Source organism: Pleurodeles waltl, chromosome 8 (genome assembly GCF_031143425.1).
Source record: "Pleurodeles waltl isolate 20211129_DDA chromosome 8, aPleWal1.hap1.20221129, whole genome shotgun sequence".
Classification (NCBI taxonomy): domain Eukaryota; kingdom Metazoa; phylum Chordata; class Amphibia; order Caudata; family Salamandridae; genus Pleurodeles; species Pleurodeles waltl.
The window spans coordinates 138,327,780-138,342,043 of NC_090447.1; positions in this window are offsets into that span (position 1 = coordinate 138,327,780).

Below are 14,264 nucleotides of genomic sequence, written 5' to 3' on the forward strand. Positions count from 1 at the left end.
ACAATTATGCCCAGACGTGGGTCCCTTGCTCACTGTGCCACGGGATTCAATCTAGCCTGGCTGAAGAGCGGTGTAAGGAAATGCCTCCTTGGCATGGTTGCCCCCTGACTTTTTGCCTTTGCTGATGCTATGTTTACAATTGAAAGTGTGCTGAGGCCTGCTAACCAGGCCCCAGCACCAGTGTTCTTTCCCTAACCTGTACTTTTGTATCCACAATTGGCAGACCCTGGCATCCAGATAAGTCCCTTGTAACTGGTACTTCTAGTACCAAGGGCCCTGATGCCAAGGAAGGTCTCTAAGGGCTGCAGCATGTCTTATGCCACCCTGGAGACCTCTCACTCAGCACAGACACCCTGCTTGCCAGCTTGTGTGTGCTAGTGAGGACAAAACGAGTAAGTCGACATGGCACTCCCCTCAGGGTGCCATGCCAGCCTCTCACTGCCTATGCAGTATAGGTAAGACACCCCTCTAGCAGGCCTTACAGCCCTAAGGCAGGGTGCACTATACCATAGGTGAGGGTACCAGTGCATGAGCATGGTACCCCTACAGTGTCTAAACAAAACCTTAGACATTGTAAGTGCAGGGTAGCCATAAGAGTATATGGTCTGGGAGTTTGTCAAACACGAACTCCACAGCACCATAATGGCTACACTGAAAACTGGGAAGTTTGGTATCAAACTTCTCAGCACAATAAATGCACACTGATGCCAGTGTACATTTTATTGTAAAATACACCCCAGAGGGCACCTTAGAGGTGCCCCCTGAAACTTAACCGACTATCTGTGTAGGCTGACTAGTTTTAGCAGCCTGCCACAAACCGAGACATGTTGCTGGCCCCATGGGGAGAGTGCCTTTGTCACTCTGAGGCCAGTAACAAAGCCTGCACTGGGTGGAGATGCTAACACCTCCCCCAGGCAGGAATTGTCACACCTGGCGGTGAGCCTCAAAGGCTCACCTCCTTTGTGCCAACCCAGCAGGACACTCCAGCTAGTGGAGTTGCCCGCCCCCTCCGGCCAGGCCCCACTTTTGGCGGCAAGGCCGGAGAAAATAATGAGAAAAACAAGGAGGAGTCACTGGCCAGTCAGGACAGCCCCTAAGGTGTCCTGAGCTGAAGTGACTCTAACTTTTAGAAATCCTCCATCTTGCAGATGGAGGATTCCCCCAATAGGGTTAGGATTGTGACCCCCTCCCCTTGGGGCTAGTAGCCATTGGCTACTAACCCCCCAGACCTAAACACGCCCTTAAATTTAGTATTTAAGGGCTACCCTGAACCCTAGAAAATTAGATTCCTGCAACTACAAGAAGAAGGACTGCCCAGCTGAAAACCCCTGCAGCGGAAGACCAGAAGACGACAACTGCCTTGGCTCCAGAAACTCACCGGCCTGTCTCCTGCCTTCCAAAGATCCTGCTCCAGCGACGCCTTCCAAAGGGACCAGCGACCTCGACATCCTCTGAGGACTGCCCCTGCTTCGAACTCACAAGAAACTCCCGAGGACAGCGGACCTGCTCCAAGAAAAGCTGCAACTTTGTTTCCAGCAGCTTTAAAGAACCCTGCAAGCTCCCCGCAAGAAGCGTGAGACTTGCAACACTGCACCCGGCGACCCCGACTCGGCTGGTGGAGATCCGACACCTCAGGCGGGACCCCAGGACTACTCTGATACTGTGAGTACCAAAACCTGTCCCCCCTGAGCCCCCACAGCGCCGCCTGCAGAGGGAATCCCGAGGCTTCCCCTGACCGCGACTCTTTGAACCTAAAGTCCCGACGCCTGGGAGAGACCCTGCACCCGCAGCCCCCAGGACCTGAAGGACCGGACTTTCACTGGAGAAGTGACCCCCAGGAGTCCCTCTCCCTTGTCCAAGTGGAGGTTTCCCCGAGGAATCCCCCCCTTGCCTGCCTGCAGCGCTGAAGAGATCCCGAGATCTCTCATAGACTAACATTGCGAACCCGACGCTTGTTTCTACACTGCACCCGGCCGCCCCCGCGCCACTGAGGGTGAAATTTCTGTGTGGACTTGTGTCCCCCCCGGTGCCCTACAAAACCCCCCTGGTCTGCCCTCCGAAGACGCGGGTACTTACCTGCAAGCAGACCGGAACCGGGGCACCCCCTTCTCTCCATTCTAGCCTATGTGTTTTGGGCACCACTTTGAACTCTGCACCTGACCGGCCCTGAGCTGCTGGTGTGGTGACTTTGGGGTTGCTCTGAACCCCCAACGGTGGGCTACCTTGGACCAAGAACTGAACCCTGTAAGTGTCTTACTTACCTGGTAAACCTAACAAAAACTTACCTCCCCTAGGAACTGTGAAAATTGCACTGTGTCCACTTTTAAAACAGCTATTTGTCAATAACTTGAAAAGTATACATGCAATTTTTATGATTTAAAGTTCCTAAAGTACTTACCTGCAATACCTTTCGAATGAGATATTACATGTAGAATTTGAACCTGTGGTTCTTAAAATAAACTAAGAAAATATATTTTTCTATACAAAAACCTATTGGCTGGATTTGTCTCTGAGTGTGTGTACCTCATTTATTGTCTATGTGTATGTACAACAAATGCTTAACACTACTCCTTGGATAAGCCTACTGCTCGACCACACTACCACAAAATAGAGCATTAGTATTATCTCTTTTTGCCACTATCTTACCTCTAAGGGGAACCCTTGGACTCTGTGCATGCTATTCCTTACTTTGAAATAGCACATACAGAGCCAACTTCCTACAAGCGGTGATACTCTGAAACTGGTCCCAGAGTGCTTATTTCCATTTCAGGGAGGACCTGCCCTGGAAGTTTGGGCTGGACTGTTCCCATGGAGAACAAGGTCAAGTCTGATTTACATATGGCTGGGTCCAAACTGGGGTGGCATGGTGAGAAAAAGAACAATGGATTAAACCCAGATCTGTGACTGGGGGTGAGTGTTTGAAAAGTTTCAGCACTCATCCATCATCCTTTTGTGTTGAAAAATAAAAATAAAATCAAAACATAAATGGAGAGGTCTATTTCCATTGGCCAATTGGTATAAAGAATGAAAAGCAATGCACAAAAGAATAGCCAATACAAGTGTTAAAAAGGCCTGGAGTAAAGCTCCAATTCAAACACTGTCCAAAAATCCAACATAAAATTTATATCAGTCTCACAACACCCACCAATATTCTGTGACCAAGCTGGCCATTCTGGATTAAGAGCTCAAATACCTGCACATTCACTGTTTTGGACAATTGGGCCACTGGTATGTATCTTCTCCTCTGGCACAGGCATGATTGGTTGAGGGACAGGACAGACACAGATATGTGAAATATTCAAAATTTTGCAAAAAATCAGCATATTATGCAAAAATATATGTAACTACATGAACTGCAAATCCATGATTTTGCACAATATATGTGCATGAAAATGTGAAATGCACCCTTGTGTCACTTTTTTATGTGAGGTGGAACAAAACAAAAGCACCACAAATAGCTACTTGTGTAGGGAGGGAAAATGCACTGGAAGGTACAAAGACAGTGGTGGGGAGAGATGGGTATCTGGAGAGAATTAAATGGCTGCAGTCCAGTAGTACAGGATAGAGCAGCTTTCCCTATGCTGGTTTTTCGCACCTCTTGCTGGGCATTCGTTGATAACACTACCTCTTGAACGTCCTACAGAGTACCTACTGACCAGCAATTGCCTGCCTTGTGAATTTGTGAAAAGGAGCTACACTCCCAGACTAAGGAAGCAGGGTGGGACAACAGATAAGGGATCATCAGTGTCTGATGTGACTATGTCACTGATCTCTAGGGCTACACTTGTAGGAGAAGGAGAGGCAACCAGAGGCAACAGCAAGATGCCTTGGTATTGAAAGGGCATCTTGAGATGTGTACGGTGCTGCAAGACTGGACTAGAAACCAAAACAAATTCCCCTTTTCCTCGTTCTCAAACTTTTTCCTTCTACCTTGACTGCTCCTGTTTCAGTAAACTACTCAGAGCTGCAAAGAGTGATGGGCAGACTTACTGTTTAGTACGAAACTGAAATGAATACACCCCACCAGTTCATAGGATAAAAGGACAGTCAGGCCCTGGAGTGGGTGGGCTTCACAACAAAGCAGAAAATCCAGTGCATCAGAAAATCGACCCAACACCTGCAAAATTCAATGAAATGCTTGCCGGTTCGACGCAACACCTTCCTTGCAGCTGAAAAACCACTGCATCGCCTGCAGGATCGATGCAGTGCCTGTTGCCTCTTCTCAACGCATTCTGGATTTTCCATGTATCATCCCTGGGCATCAAAATATCCCTGCATCCTATTATTCCAGACAAGGCTGTGTTCCCGTAAAGCGACACATCGCTTTGCACTTTGGAAAGAAACAATGTATCGCCTTTACTGGGTGGGAAAAATCGCTTTACTTTTTTCAACATCATGTCCTCTGCAGCCCTCTGCTTAGGATGAAAATGTTACAACCACTAATTATTAAGAATTGAGACTTGTTTAAACCTTATAAAAGTGATAGCTTGACTTGTGCACATTGCATTTTTGTTGTTTTGGTCCTATTTTTTCAGATAAACATCTATTTTTCTAAACCAGAGTGGGGCACTTTTTGAGGTGATCTTACTGTGTTACTGTATGAGTTATTGCACAAATACTTTACACATTGCCTTTTAAATTAAGCCTGCCTTTTCTGTGCCAAGCCAATGGAGGGTGAGCACAGGATAATTTAGGTTGTGTTATGCCTTACCCTGACAAATATTGTGGTCCCTACTTGGAAAGGGTGCATACCTCTGCCAACTAAAGACCCAATTTCTAACAATGTTGAGTTTGAGACAGTTGTCTTTCATCTGGTTAGTGACTTTGGCCATGCAGGCAGTGAACTTATTTCTTGTTTTGAGGTTGTTGTCTGAGAGGGAAAGTATGAGTTACATCTTACTAGCATAGAACAGGATGTTGATGTTGTGTGCGTGGATAATGTTGGTCAGAGTTAGCATGTATTCATTGAATATGGTGAGGCTGAGTGACGAACCTGAGGAACACCACAAATGAGTTTGCAGGCTTCCGAGGAGTAAGGTACCAGGCTGACAACTTGTGTTCTATGTGTTAAGAAGGAGCAGTCCAGCAAAGAGCGGGTCTTTGGATACCAGTCTCATGCAGATGCCTGATAGGGATGGAGTGTGAGACCATCCCAAGTGCTGCAGAATGATTCACCAGAAAGAGGGCTGCAATGTCTCCTCTGTCAAAGAACATGTGGATGTCAACTGTGGCAGTGATGAGTGCTATTTCTGTACTGCGGTTGGGCCTGAATCCTGATTGCATGGCGGGAGGAGCTGTTGGTTGCTGAGATGGACAATGAAGCATCAGATGATTAGTTTTTATAGGACCTTATGAGGGTATGGAAGGAGAGTGATGGGTATGTAAATGGAGAGCGTGGCTGGGTCAGCGGATGGTTTCTTGTGCAGTGGTGAGACAGTGATTTGTTTCCAGGTGTCCAAGAGTGTGGCTGAGTCAATGGAGGCATGGACAATGGGTTTTAGTGCTTCACTGACTAATAGGAGTCTTTTGATGATGGTGTGGTGTGGGCAAGGGTCCGGTGGCAACCTTGAAAGAATGCAGCGATTTTCAGGGTAGTGATGGTGGGCCACGAGGACAGGGTTTGTTCTTAAGCCATGATTTGAAGTTGAGTTGCTGTGGTGATGGTGTGCTGTTAAGGGAAGTTACCATATATGGATATTATTTTGTAACAGATGAAGTCCAAGATCTTGTTGCAGCAGTTTTAGAAGGGGTGAGGTTGCTGGAGGTAGCAAGAGATTCAATTAAACCTTTGATAATGATGAAGATTTCCATGCTGCTATTTCTGTTAGTGTCAATGGAGTTTGGAAGGGCTATGTGCTTGCTGTTCTTTATCTGCTGGTGATAGCATCTTAGGCAGATTTGAAGACTACTTTATCTGTGCTGTCTCTGTCTTGACTTGTTCTCCATTTGTGTTCCAAATGCTTGCAGTGGAGTTTTGCCAGCCTGATTATCTCTGTGTACCAGCTGACCAGTGGTCTGACTCTTGATGTGGGTTCTGCTTAGTGGGAGCCAGGGTTATTGGCACAGGAGGTGATACAGCTGTAAAGCATTCTAATGGTTTAGGTAAGTTGCTTTAGTGCTCTGGCCACTTTGCAGAGAGTGGAAGTCTAGTCCTGTTCTGAAATGCTTTTCCAGCTGATGGGCAGGTCTGATGGTGGTTGGTCTGTGGTGGTGCTGGATGGGTATCCTGAAACTGACCAGGGAATGGTCTGTCCAGAACATAGATGCTCATTTGTCTACTGTTATGTTGCTGACTGAGGAGAAATTTGGGTCCAATAGTGTCCAGCAGTATGGGTGGATTTTGTAACATGCTAGATGAGGCCAAGTGTTTTGGGATTTTCTAGATGGCCTGTAGAGTTTGGGTTGGTAAAAGTTAAGGTCTCTAAGGAAGATGATGGTAATGGCATTCTTGATGGAAGATTCAATAAGTCTGTGATGCAGCTGGAGAAATTGGTGTGGGGACCTGGTGGTCTGCATACAATGCTTAGATATGTATCTTGAATGTAAAGTCAGCTGTTGGGGGTTTCCTTGTAGATTGTGCTGCTGATGGTGTCTTTGAATATGAGGGCAACTCCACCTCCGGGCTTGTGCTGATGGTCTTTCCAAGTGATTTAGTAGCCGGTGGGGATGGCTGTAGCGATATCTGTTGCAGAGGTTGGGTATACTCATGTTTCCCTGAGGAATAGCAGGTCTGGAAAATGGTCATGTAGTAGGTCGTATGTGTGTTTGGTGAGTGGGTGTTGAGAAGCATGCATGAAACTGTGCGGTGTTATGTGGGTGGAGTTTGTTCTGTGTGAGCAGATGGCTGGTTTGTGCAAGTTTGAGTGTGTGAGGAGGCAGAGCTGATTACGCTGTAGTGGCGGGTATAAGGTGTGGTTGAATGGATGAGAACTTGTAGGAGGAGCACGTGAACACTTCCTCTAACAATACAAACAACACTTTTATAAACAACAGATTAAAAAAAACAAAGAGCATACCTCAGTGATCAAAAAAAGGTGTCAGCCCAACGAGACCCTTAGTAAACTCATGGCAGTGAAAAGTATTATTATTATCCTTTAAATCTTCCTCATTCTACACTTCCAGAGGACTCCCAGTCAAAAACACTCTAGGATGCTTTGCTAGGCTATGGAAACTATTCTGGGATGTAATTTGTCAAGTTGAGCCAATCAATGGAAGTGAGACAGAAAGAGAAATTGCACTGACCCCTGTGAGACAAGGGTCCACATGCTGTAAGAAGCATCCATACACTGCCACTAGAATCAGGATAGCAGAAAAGCAGTCTTCTGTGAGTGAAAAAAGGGCTGAAGTGCCAGAAAGCAGACGGAGTCATTAAAAAGTTTTATGTTTTACAATCAAATAAAATAGGTCAATAGGTACTGACGAATTGTTAAGCTTGGGGTGTGCCTTACCATAAGGGAGGAGTATAAGGTTGGGATGCCATATACTGATTACCACTTATGGAACACAGGTGATGGCTAAGTATGTCATTCAAAATATTGGGGGGAGATGAATAGGAGATGGTGTGTAAGGTGGTTTTATCACCAGTCTCAGTGAGACTGGTAGGGAAGAAATATAGGAAGAAGGGTGGCATTACTGGGAAAGGGCGAGGATGTGCTGGGTGTAATGGTCATAACACATATGGACAATTTAGTAGATTGGTGCTCCTCCTGGCAGCAAAAGCGTGTTTAAGATGCTGTAAAATGGATAACTTGGGAGGGAGTGAGGGGAAATAGCAGATAGGAATTGTACGAAGTGGTGGCTATAGGGCAGTTAAGAAGTTGGGGAAGAGTTTATTGCTGCTGGTCATATAGTTGCTGAAATATGTTACAGTATGTGGTTTATGAGAGGATATAGTGCGTGTTGTCAATAAGTTTATAGACTTTCGGAAGACTGGTGAGAAGGTTTAAGGTCCTGTAGGCTACTACAGTGGTATATAAAATGGGCATGATGTCACAACTAGGCAGCCGTCATAAGGCTGCGAGAGCTATAACTGATCAGTAAATAGGTGTTCACAAGAAGTTGATTACCTTAGCTGTCTTTACCTCGCCTGCTGTTTACGACTTTTAACTTGCTTCTAAGTCTATTGATACTCAAGCCGCAAAATAGAATGGAAAGGCATCAACGGGTTTTGAGTACTCCTCGTAAATTGTTTTATCACCATGGGTAAAGCAGTTTGTCTATTGTGAATTTTATGCCCGTGGATTTAGTAAAAATTAACCCCTTCACTGGCAGGCCTTTTCCCCCTCAGGCGCCAGGTCTTTTTTTGGCTATTTGGGGCAGTTCGCTCTTATGCCCTCATAACTTTTTGTCCACATAAGCTACCGACGCTATATTAGCATCCTTTTTTTCCAATGTCCTAGGGATTCTAGAGGTACCCAGAGTTTGTGAGTTCCCCTGAAGGGAAGAAATTAGCCAAAATACAGCTGAGATTTAGTTTTTTCCAAAACAATGGGAAAAAGGGCTGCAGAAGAAGGATTGTGTTTTTTTTCCTGAAAATGGCATCAACAAAGGGTTTGTTGTGCTAAAATCACCATCCTCCCACCTTTCAGGAACAGGCAGACTTAAAATTAGAAAACCCAGTTTTTCAACCCAATTTTGGCATTTTACTGGGACATACCTCATTTTTACTATTTTTTGTGCTTTCAGCCTCCTTCCAGTTAGTGACATAAATGAGTGTGAAACCAATGCTTGAACCCAGAAAGCTAAACATTTCTGAAAAGTAGACAGACTTTTGAATTCAGCAAGGGGTAATTTGTGTAGATCCTACAAGGTTTTCGTACAGAAAATAACATCTGAAATAAAACAAATATTCAAATTGAGGTGAAAAAACAGCCATTTTTCTCCACGTTTTACTCTGTAAATGTTTCCTGCGATGTCAGATTTTTTAAAGCAATATACAATTACATCTTCTGGACTCTTCAGGTTGTGAGGATATATAGGGATTGTAGGTTCATCAAGAACCCTAGGTACCAAGAGCGAATAAATGAGCTGCATCTTCCAATGGGTTTTCATTCTATACCGGGTACATAGCAATTAATTTGCTGAAATATAAAGAGTGACAAATAGATATCAAGAAAACCTTTGTATTTCCAAAATGGGCACAAGATAAGGTGTTGAGAAGCAGTGGTTATTTGCACATCTCTGAATTTCGGGGTGCCAATATTAGCATGTAAATTACAGGGCATTTCTCAAATAGACCTTTTTTTTACACACTGTCTTACTTTTGGAAAGAAAAAATGTAGAGAGAGACAAAACACTTGTTTTGCTATTCTGTGTTCCCCTACATCTCCCAATAAAAATGGTACCTCAATTGCGTGGGTAGGCCTAATGCTCGCAACAGGAAACGCAACATGGACACATTTTTACTTTGAAATTTGACATCTTTTTTGCAAAGTGCCTACCTGTGGATTTTGGCCTCTAACTCAGCCGGCACCTAAGGAAACCTACCAAACCTGTGCATTTTTTTAAAACTAGACACTTAGGGGAATCGAATATGGGGTGAATTGTGGGGCTCTCACCAGGTTCTGTTACCCAGAATCCTTTGCAAACCTCAAACTTTGGCCATGAAAACACTTTTTCTTCAGATTTTGGGGACAGAAAATTCTGGAATCTGAGAGGAGCCACACATTTCCTTCCACCCAGCGCTCCCCCAAGTGTCCTGATAAAAATGGTACCTCACTTGTTTGGGTAGGCCTAGCGCCCATGACAGGAAATGCCCCAAAACACAACATGGATGCATCATGTTTTCCCAAAGAAAACAGAGCTGTTTTTTAGAAAGTGTCTAGCTGTGGATTTTGGCCTCTAGTTCAGCCGGCACCTAAGGAAACCTCCCAAACCTGTGCATTTTTTTAAAACTAGACACCTATGGGAATCCATGATGGGGCGACTTGTGGGGCTCTCACCAGGTTCTGTTACCCAGAATCCTTTGCAAACCTCATAATTTGGCCAAAAAAAAAACTTTTTCCTCACATTTCGGTGACAGAAAGTTCTGGAATCTGAGAGGAGCCACAAATTTCCTTTCACCCAGCATTCCCCCAAGTCTCCCAATAAAAATGGTACCTCACTTTGGTGGGTAGGCCTATTGCTTGCGACAGGAAAAGCCCCAAAACACAACATGGATACATATAATTTTCCCTGAGAAAACAGAGCTGTTTTTTTACAAAGTGCCAAGCTGTGGATTTTGGCCTTTAGCTTAGCCGGCACCTAGGGAAACCTACCAAACTTGTGCATTTTTGAAAACTAGAAACCTAGGGGAATCCAGGATGGGGTGACTTGTGGGGCTCTCACCAGGTTCTGTTACCCAGAATCCTCTGCAAACCCCAAAATTTGGCCAAATAAACACCTTTTCCTCACATTTTGGTGACAGAAAGTTCTGAAATCTGAGAGGAGCCACAAATTTCCTTCCACCCAGCATTCCCCCAAGTCTCCTGATAAAAATGTTACCTCAAGTGTGTGGGTAGGCCTAGTGCCCGCAGAAGGAAATGCCCCAAAACACTATCTGGACACATCAAAATAATCGAATACAAAACTAGCTGTTTTTGCTGGGGGGCACCTGCGTTTTGGTCCTGGGCTCAGCAGCCATACAGGGAAACCTTCCAAACCCAGACATTTCTGACACCCGAGGGAGTCCAAGGTGGTGTGACTTGCATGGATCCCCCAGTGTTTTCTTACCCAGAATCCTCAGCAAACCTCAAATGTAGCTAAACAAAATCACATTTCTGTGTGGTATCACCGCATGGGGACACATTTTCTACCACCCAACGTTCCCCTCAGTCTCCTGGTAAAAATTATACCTCACTTGTGTAGGTGGGCCAAGTACCTGTAACAGTGAAGAGCCAAAAACATGTTGAAATTGAGGGGGAACCAAAGCGGGTCCAAAAGGGCAGTTTGAAAAAAAACATTTTTAGGCTGACAAGTGGGGCAGAATTTTTATCGGTATAGATCAGACAATGCTGAGTGGTAGGAATTGTGTGGATTTCTGCAGATTCCGGAAGGTTCTATCACAAAAAATGGGGAAAAAATGTGTTATTTCCAGCAAAGTTGGAGAATTGCAGGGCATTGTGGATAAGAAAATGGTGCGGGTGCATGTGAAGGACACCACCCTGGACTCACCCAGATGTTTCATTTTCAGATGTGTCTAGGTCTTGTGGATTCTCCTATATGGCAGAGTTTCAAAGCCCAAAAAGTACAGCCTTCACCATTCCAAGTGGGACGATTTTGCGAGTTAGCCAAGCTCTCATGGCCATAATGTAAAACCAAAACCCAAAATAATCAAATGTCCTCTTGCTTGCCATGGGTAAGATGTTTTAGTGTGCAGGGGGAGAGCTGAAAGACTGTTACCCCCTTCAGTTGGGGTGGGGGCATAACCTTGCCCATACTGGTTGGTAGCCACCACCACACTATTTTTTTTTTTTTTTTAATTCCCTGGCATCTACTAGACTTTTCGCCCCCACGGGTGTGGATTGGGGGGTAATTGCCCCATCTGCCCACTGGTGGGCAGAACATCTTTGGCCCCATTTATTTGGGGTGGGGGTATGGCAATGCCCCCACCCTCCTATTTTGAAAAAAAAAATCTTCCCTGGTCTCTGGTGGGCTTTCTGCCCCCGTTGTGGGCAGATGGGCCTTCCAGAAATAGGCCGATCTGCCTCTAAGGGGGCAGATATTACCAACAGTAATGTTCCCCCATGGGGAGCAACCCTTACCCAAGGGGCTGCCCCCCCAAACAAAACACACACATAAACACACACCAATCCCTGGTGCCTAAGGGGTTTCTGCCCCCCCTGTGGGCAGATCAGCCTAATATAAATGGTCCGATCTTCCCCCAAGGGGGGGCAAAATGGCCTAGATTTAATTTCGCACCCAGGGGAGCGACCCTTGCCTAAGGGTTTGCTCCCAACATATAAAAAAAAAAAGATCCCTGGTGTCAAGGGGTTTTTGCCCCCCATGGGGCAGATCGGCCTAATTATATTAGCCCGATATGCCCCCAGGGCGGGCCGAAACAGACGTAAAATAATGTGCCCCCCCTGGGGAGCAGCCTTGCCCAATAGGACGTTCCCCTTATGCATAAGCCCAAAAAAAAAATCGCCCTGGTGTCTAGTGGGCATTTCTGCTGCCCGATCGGGATCTCAGCGCACGATCATGCGCTGACGTTGTCAGACGCCACTGGGGAGTCAGAGGGGGGTGGAAGGGGAAGCGATTCCCCTTCGAACCTTGCCCTGGGGGCGCCGAGGCAAGGCTCATGGTGGAAGCACTAGCGCTCCCCCCATGAGCCAGTCCAAGGATGTAACAGTTACGTCCTTGGCGCCTGTGCACCGCAGCCAAGGACGTAACCATTATGTCCTTGGCTGCCAACTGGTTTAATGGATATTTATAGGGTCATTATGTATGTCTGACATCAATTTAGAGGTAAATCTAGCTCATATAAAGCCACATGTACGAATATTTGGAATTGCGATTTCCTAATTGCGATTCCATGCAAATCGCAATTAGGGAATTGTAATTCAAAATGTAAGAAACTCCACTGAGTTTCTTTTGCGATTCCTGGCGGGTAATGAGGTAGGTTACAATTTGCGACCCACCGGCAATCGCAAAAATCACAGGGATGGTGGCCTGCTGGTGTCAGCAGACCATCCTGTCTGTGATTGCTTTTAAATAAAGCAATCTTTTTTTTTTTTTAATGCAGCCCATTTTCCTGAAAGGAAAACGGGCTGAGTTTCAAAAGAAAAAAAATGAAAGGCTTCAGTTTTATTTTTTAAAGAGTAGGCAGTGGCATTTTCGTATGCATTCACAAATACTTTGCACATGTGGCCCATAGTCCTTGTTAAGTGCAAAGTACTTTGCTGATTAGAAGCTACTTCTGCTCTGACTGAACATAATGCAATTCATATAATACCCTTGATTCAATCAGCAATGAATCTGCCTTAATGTGTTCCACAAAAGAGTGCCCATGCCTTGGTTCGTACTGACAATGAGTTATTAAATTTAAGCTGTTCACCTTCTAAGTGAACCCTCCATTCTTGTAAGAAAATATACTGCTCAAACTTCTTCTTACACATCTTTTATTTACGGAGGATTCACAGCAAGGGATGACAGCCAACAGGACTTAATTAAAATTACAAACAATATTATTGTTTTTTGACTAATGAACTTTTTCTGAACTGGAGAAATGTTTTCATGCACAAACTCTGGGAAGTTTCATTTATCGAAAAATGAAGTAATTTGTTTCTTCTTTTGGAATGCCAGACTTTCCAAGGCCATTCCAAACAGTAAAATGTGCCTTGGAAAGACTGTACGTTGGAAAGACCTTTAGGGCAGAGGGGCCACACCCCCCCCACCTTTTGCCCCTTATGAAGAGTGTCTGCAGGCTGAACAAAGGTCAGCCTGATAGACACTCTTCATGTTCAGGTCAGGCAGCCAGGAGCAGACATGTGCAATTTGCGCAGACTCCTGGCTGCCTGAGCTGAACTTTGCTGGGCTGAAGAGGTCACAGCTCCTATGGGCGTGACCTCCTCGGCTCAGCAAAGTTGCCTCAAGGCCCTCCCCTGGGTGATGAGGAAAGCGTCACCCATTGACTTCGACCTGGGCACTTCAGGTTTAAGCCTTGAAGCGCCCAGGGCGAGTGTCAATCAGTGACACTTCATCACAGAGTGGGATGGGGTCAGAAGTCTCAGTGACCTCATCCCCCTCTGTGACGAGGTTGGGACTGCTGCCTTCCCTCATTGGCTGACCTAGTGTCAGCCAATGAGGGAAGGCAGCAGCCCCAACCCTCCTGGGACCTCCAACGCTGAAGGTAAGTGTGTGTGTGTGTGTGTGATCGATCTTTTAAAATTACTGTTTGGTGTATGCATACATTTTTGAATGTTTTGAGTGTTGTTAATGAATGTGCGTGCGTGCGTGCTTGTGTGTGTGAAAGAAGGAGTGTGTGATCTTTTAAAATGAATGTTTGGTGTGTGCGTGCATGTTTGAATGTTATGAGTGTTGTTAATGGATGTGCGTGCGTGCGTTTGTGTGTGAAAGAATGTGTGTGTGTGTGATCTTTTAAAATGAATGTTTGGTGCGTGCATGCATGTTTGAATGATATGAGTGTTGATAATGGATGTGCGTGCATGCATGTGTGTGTGTGATCTTTTTAAAATGAATGTTTTGTGCGTATATGCATGTTTGAATGTTATCAGTGTTTATGGATGTGCGTGTCTGCGGGCGTGTCTGTGTGTCAAAGAATGAGA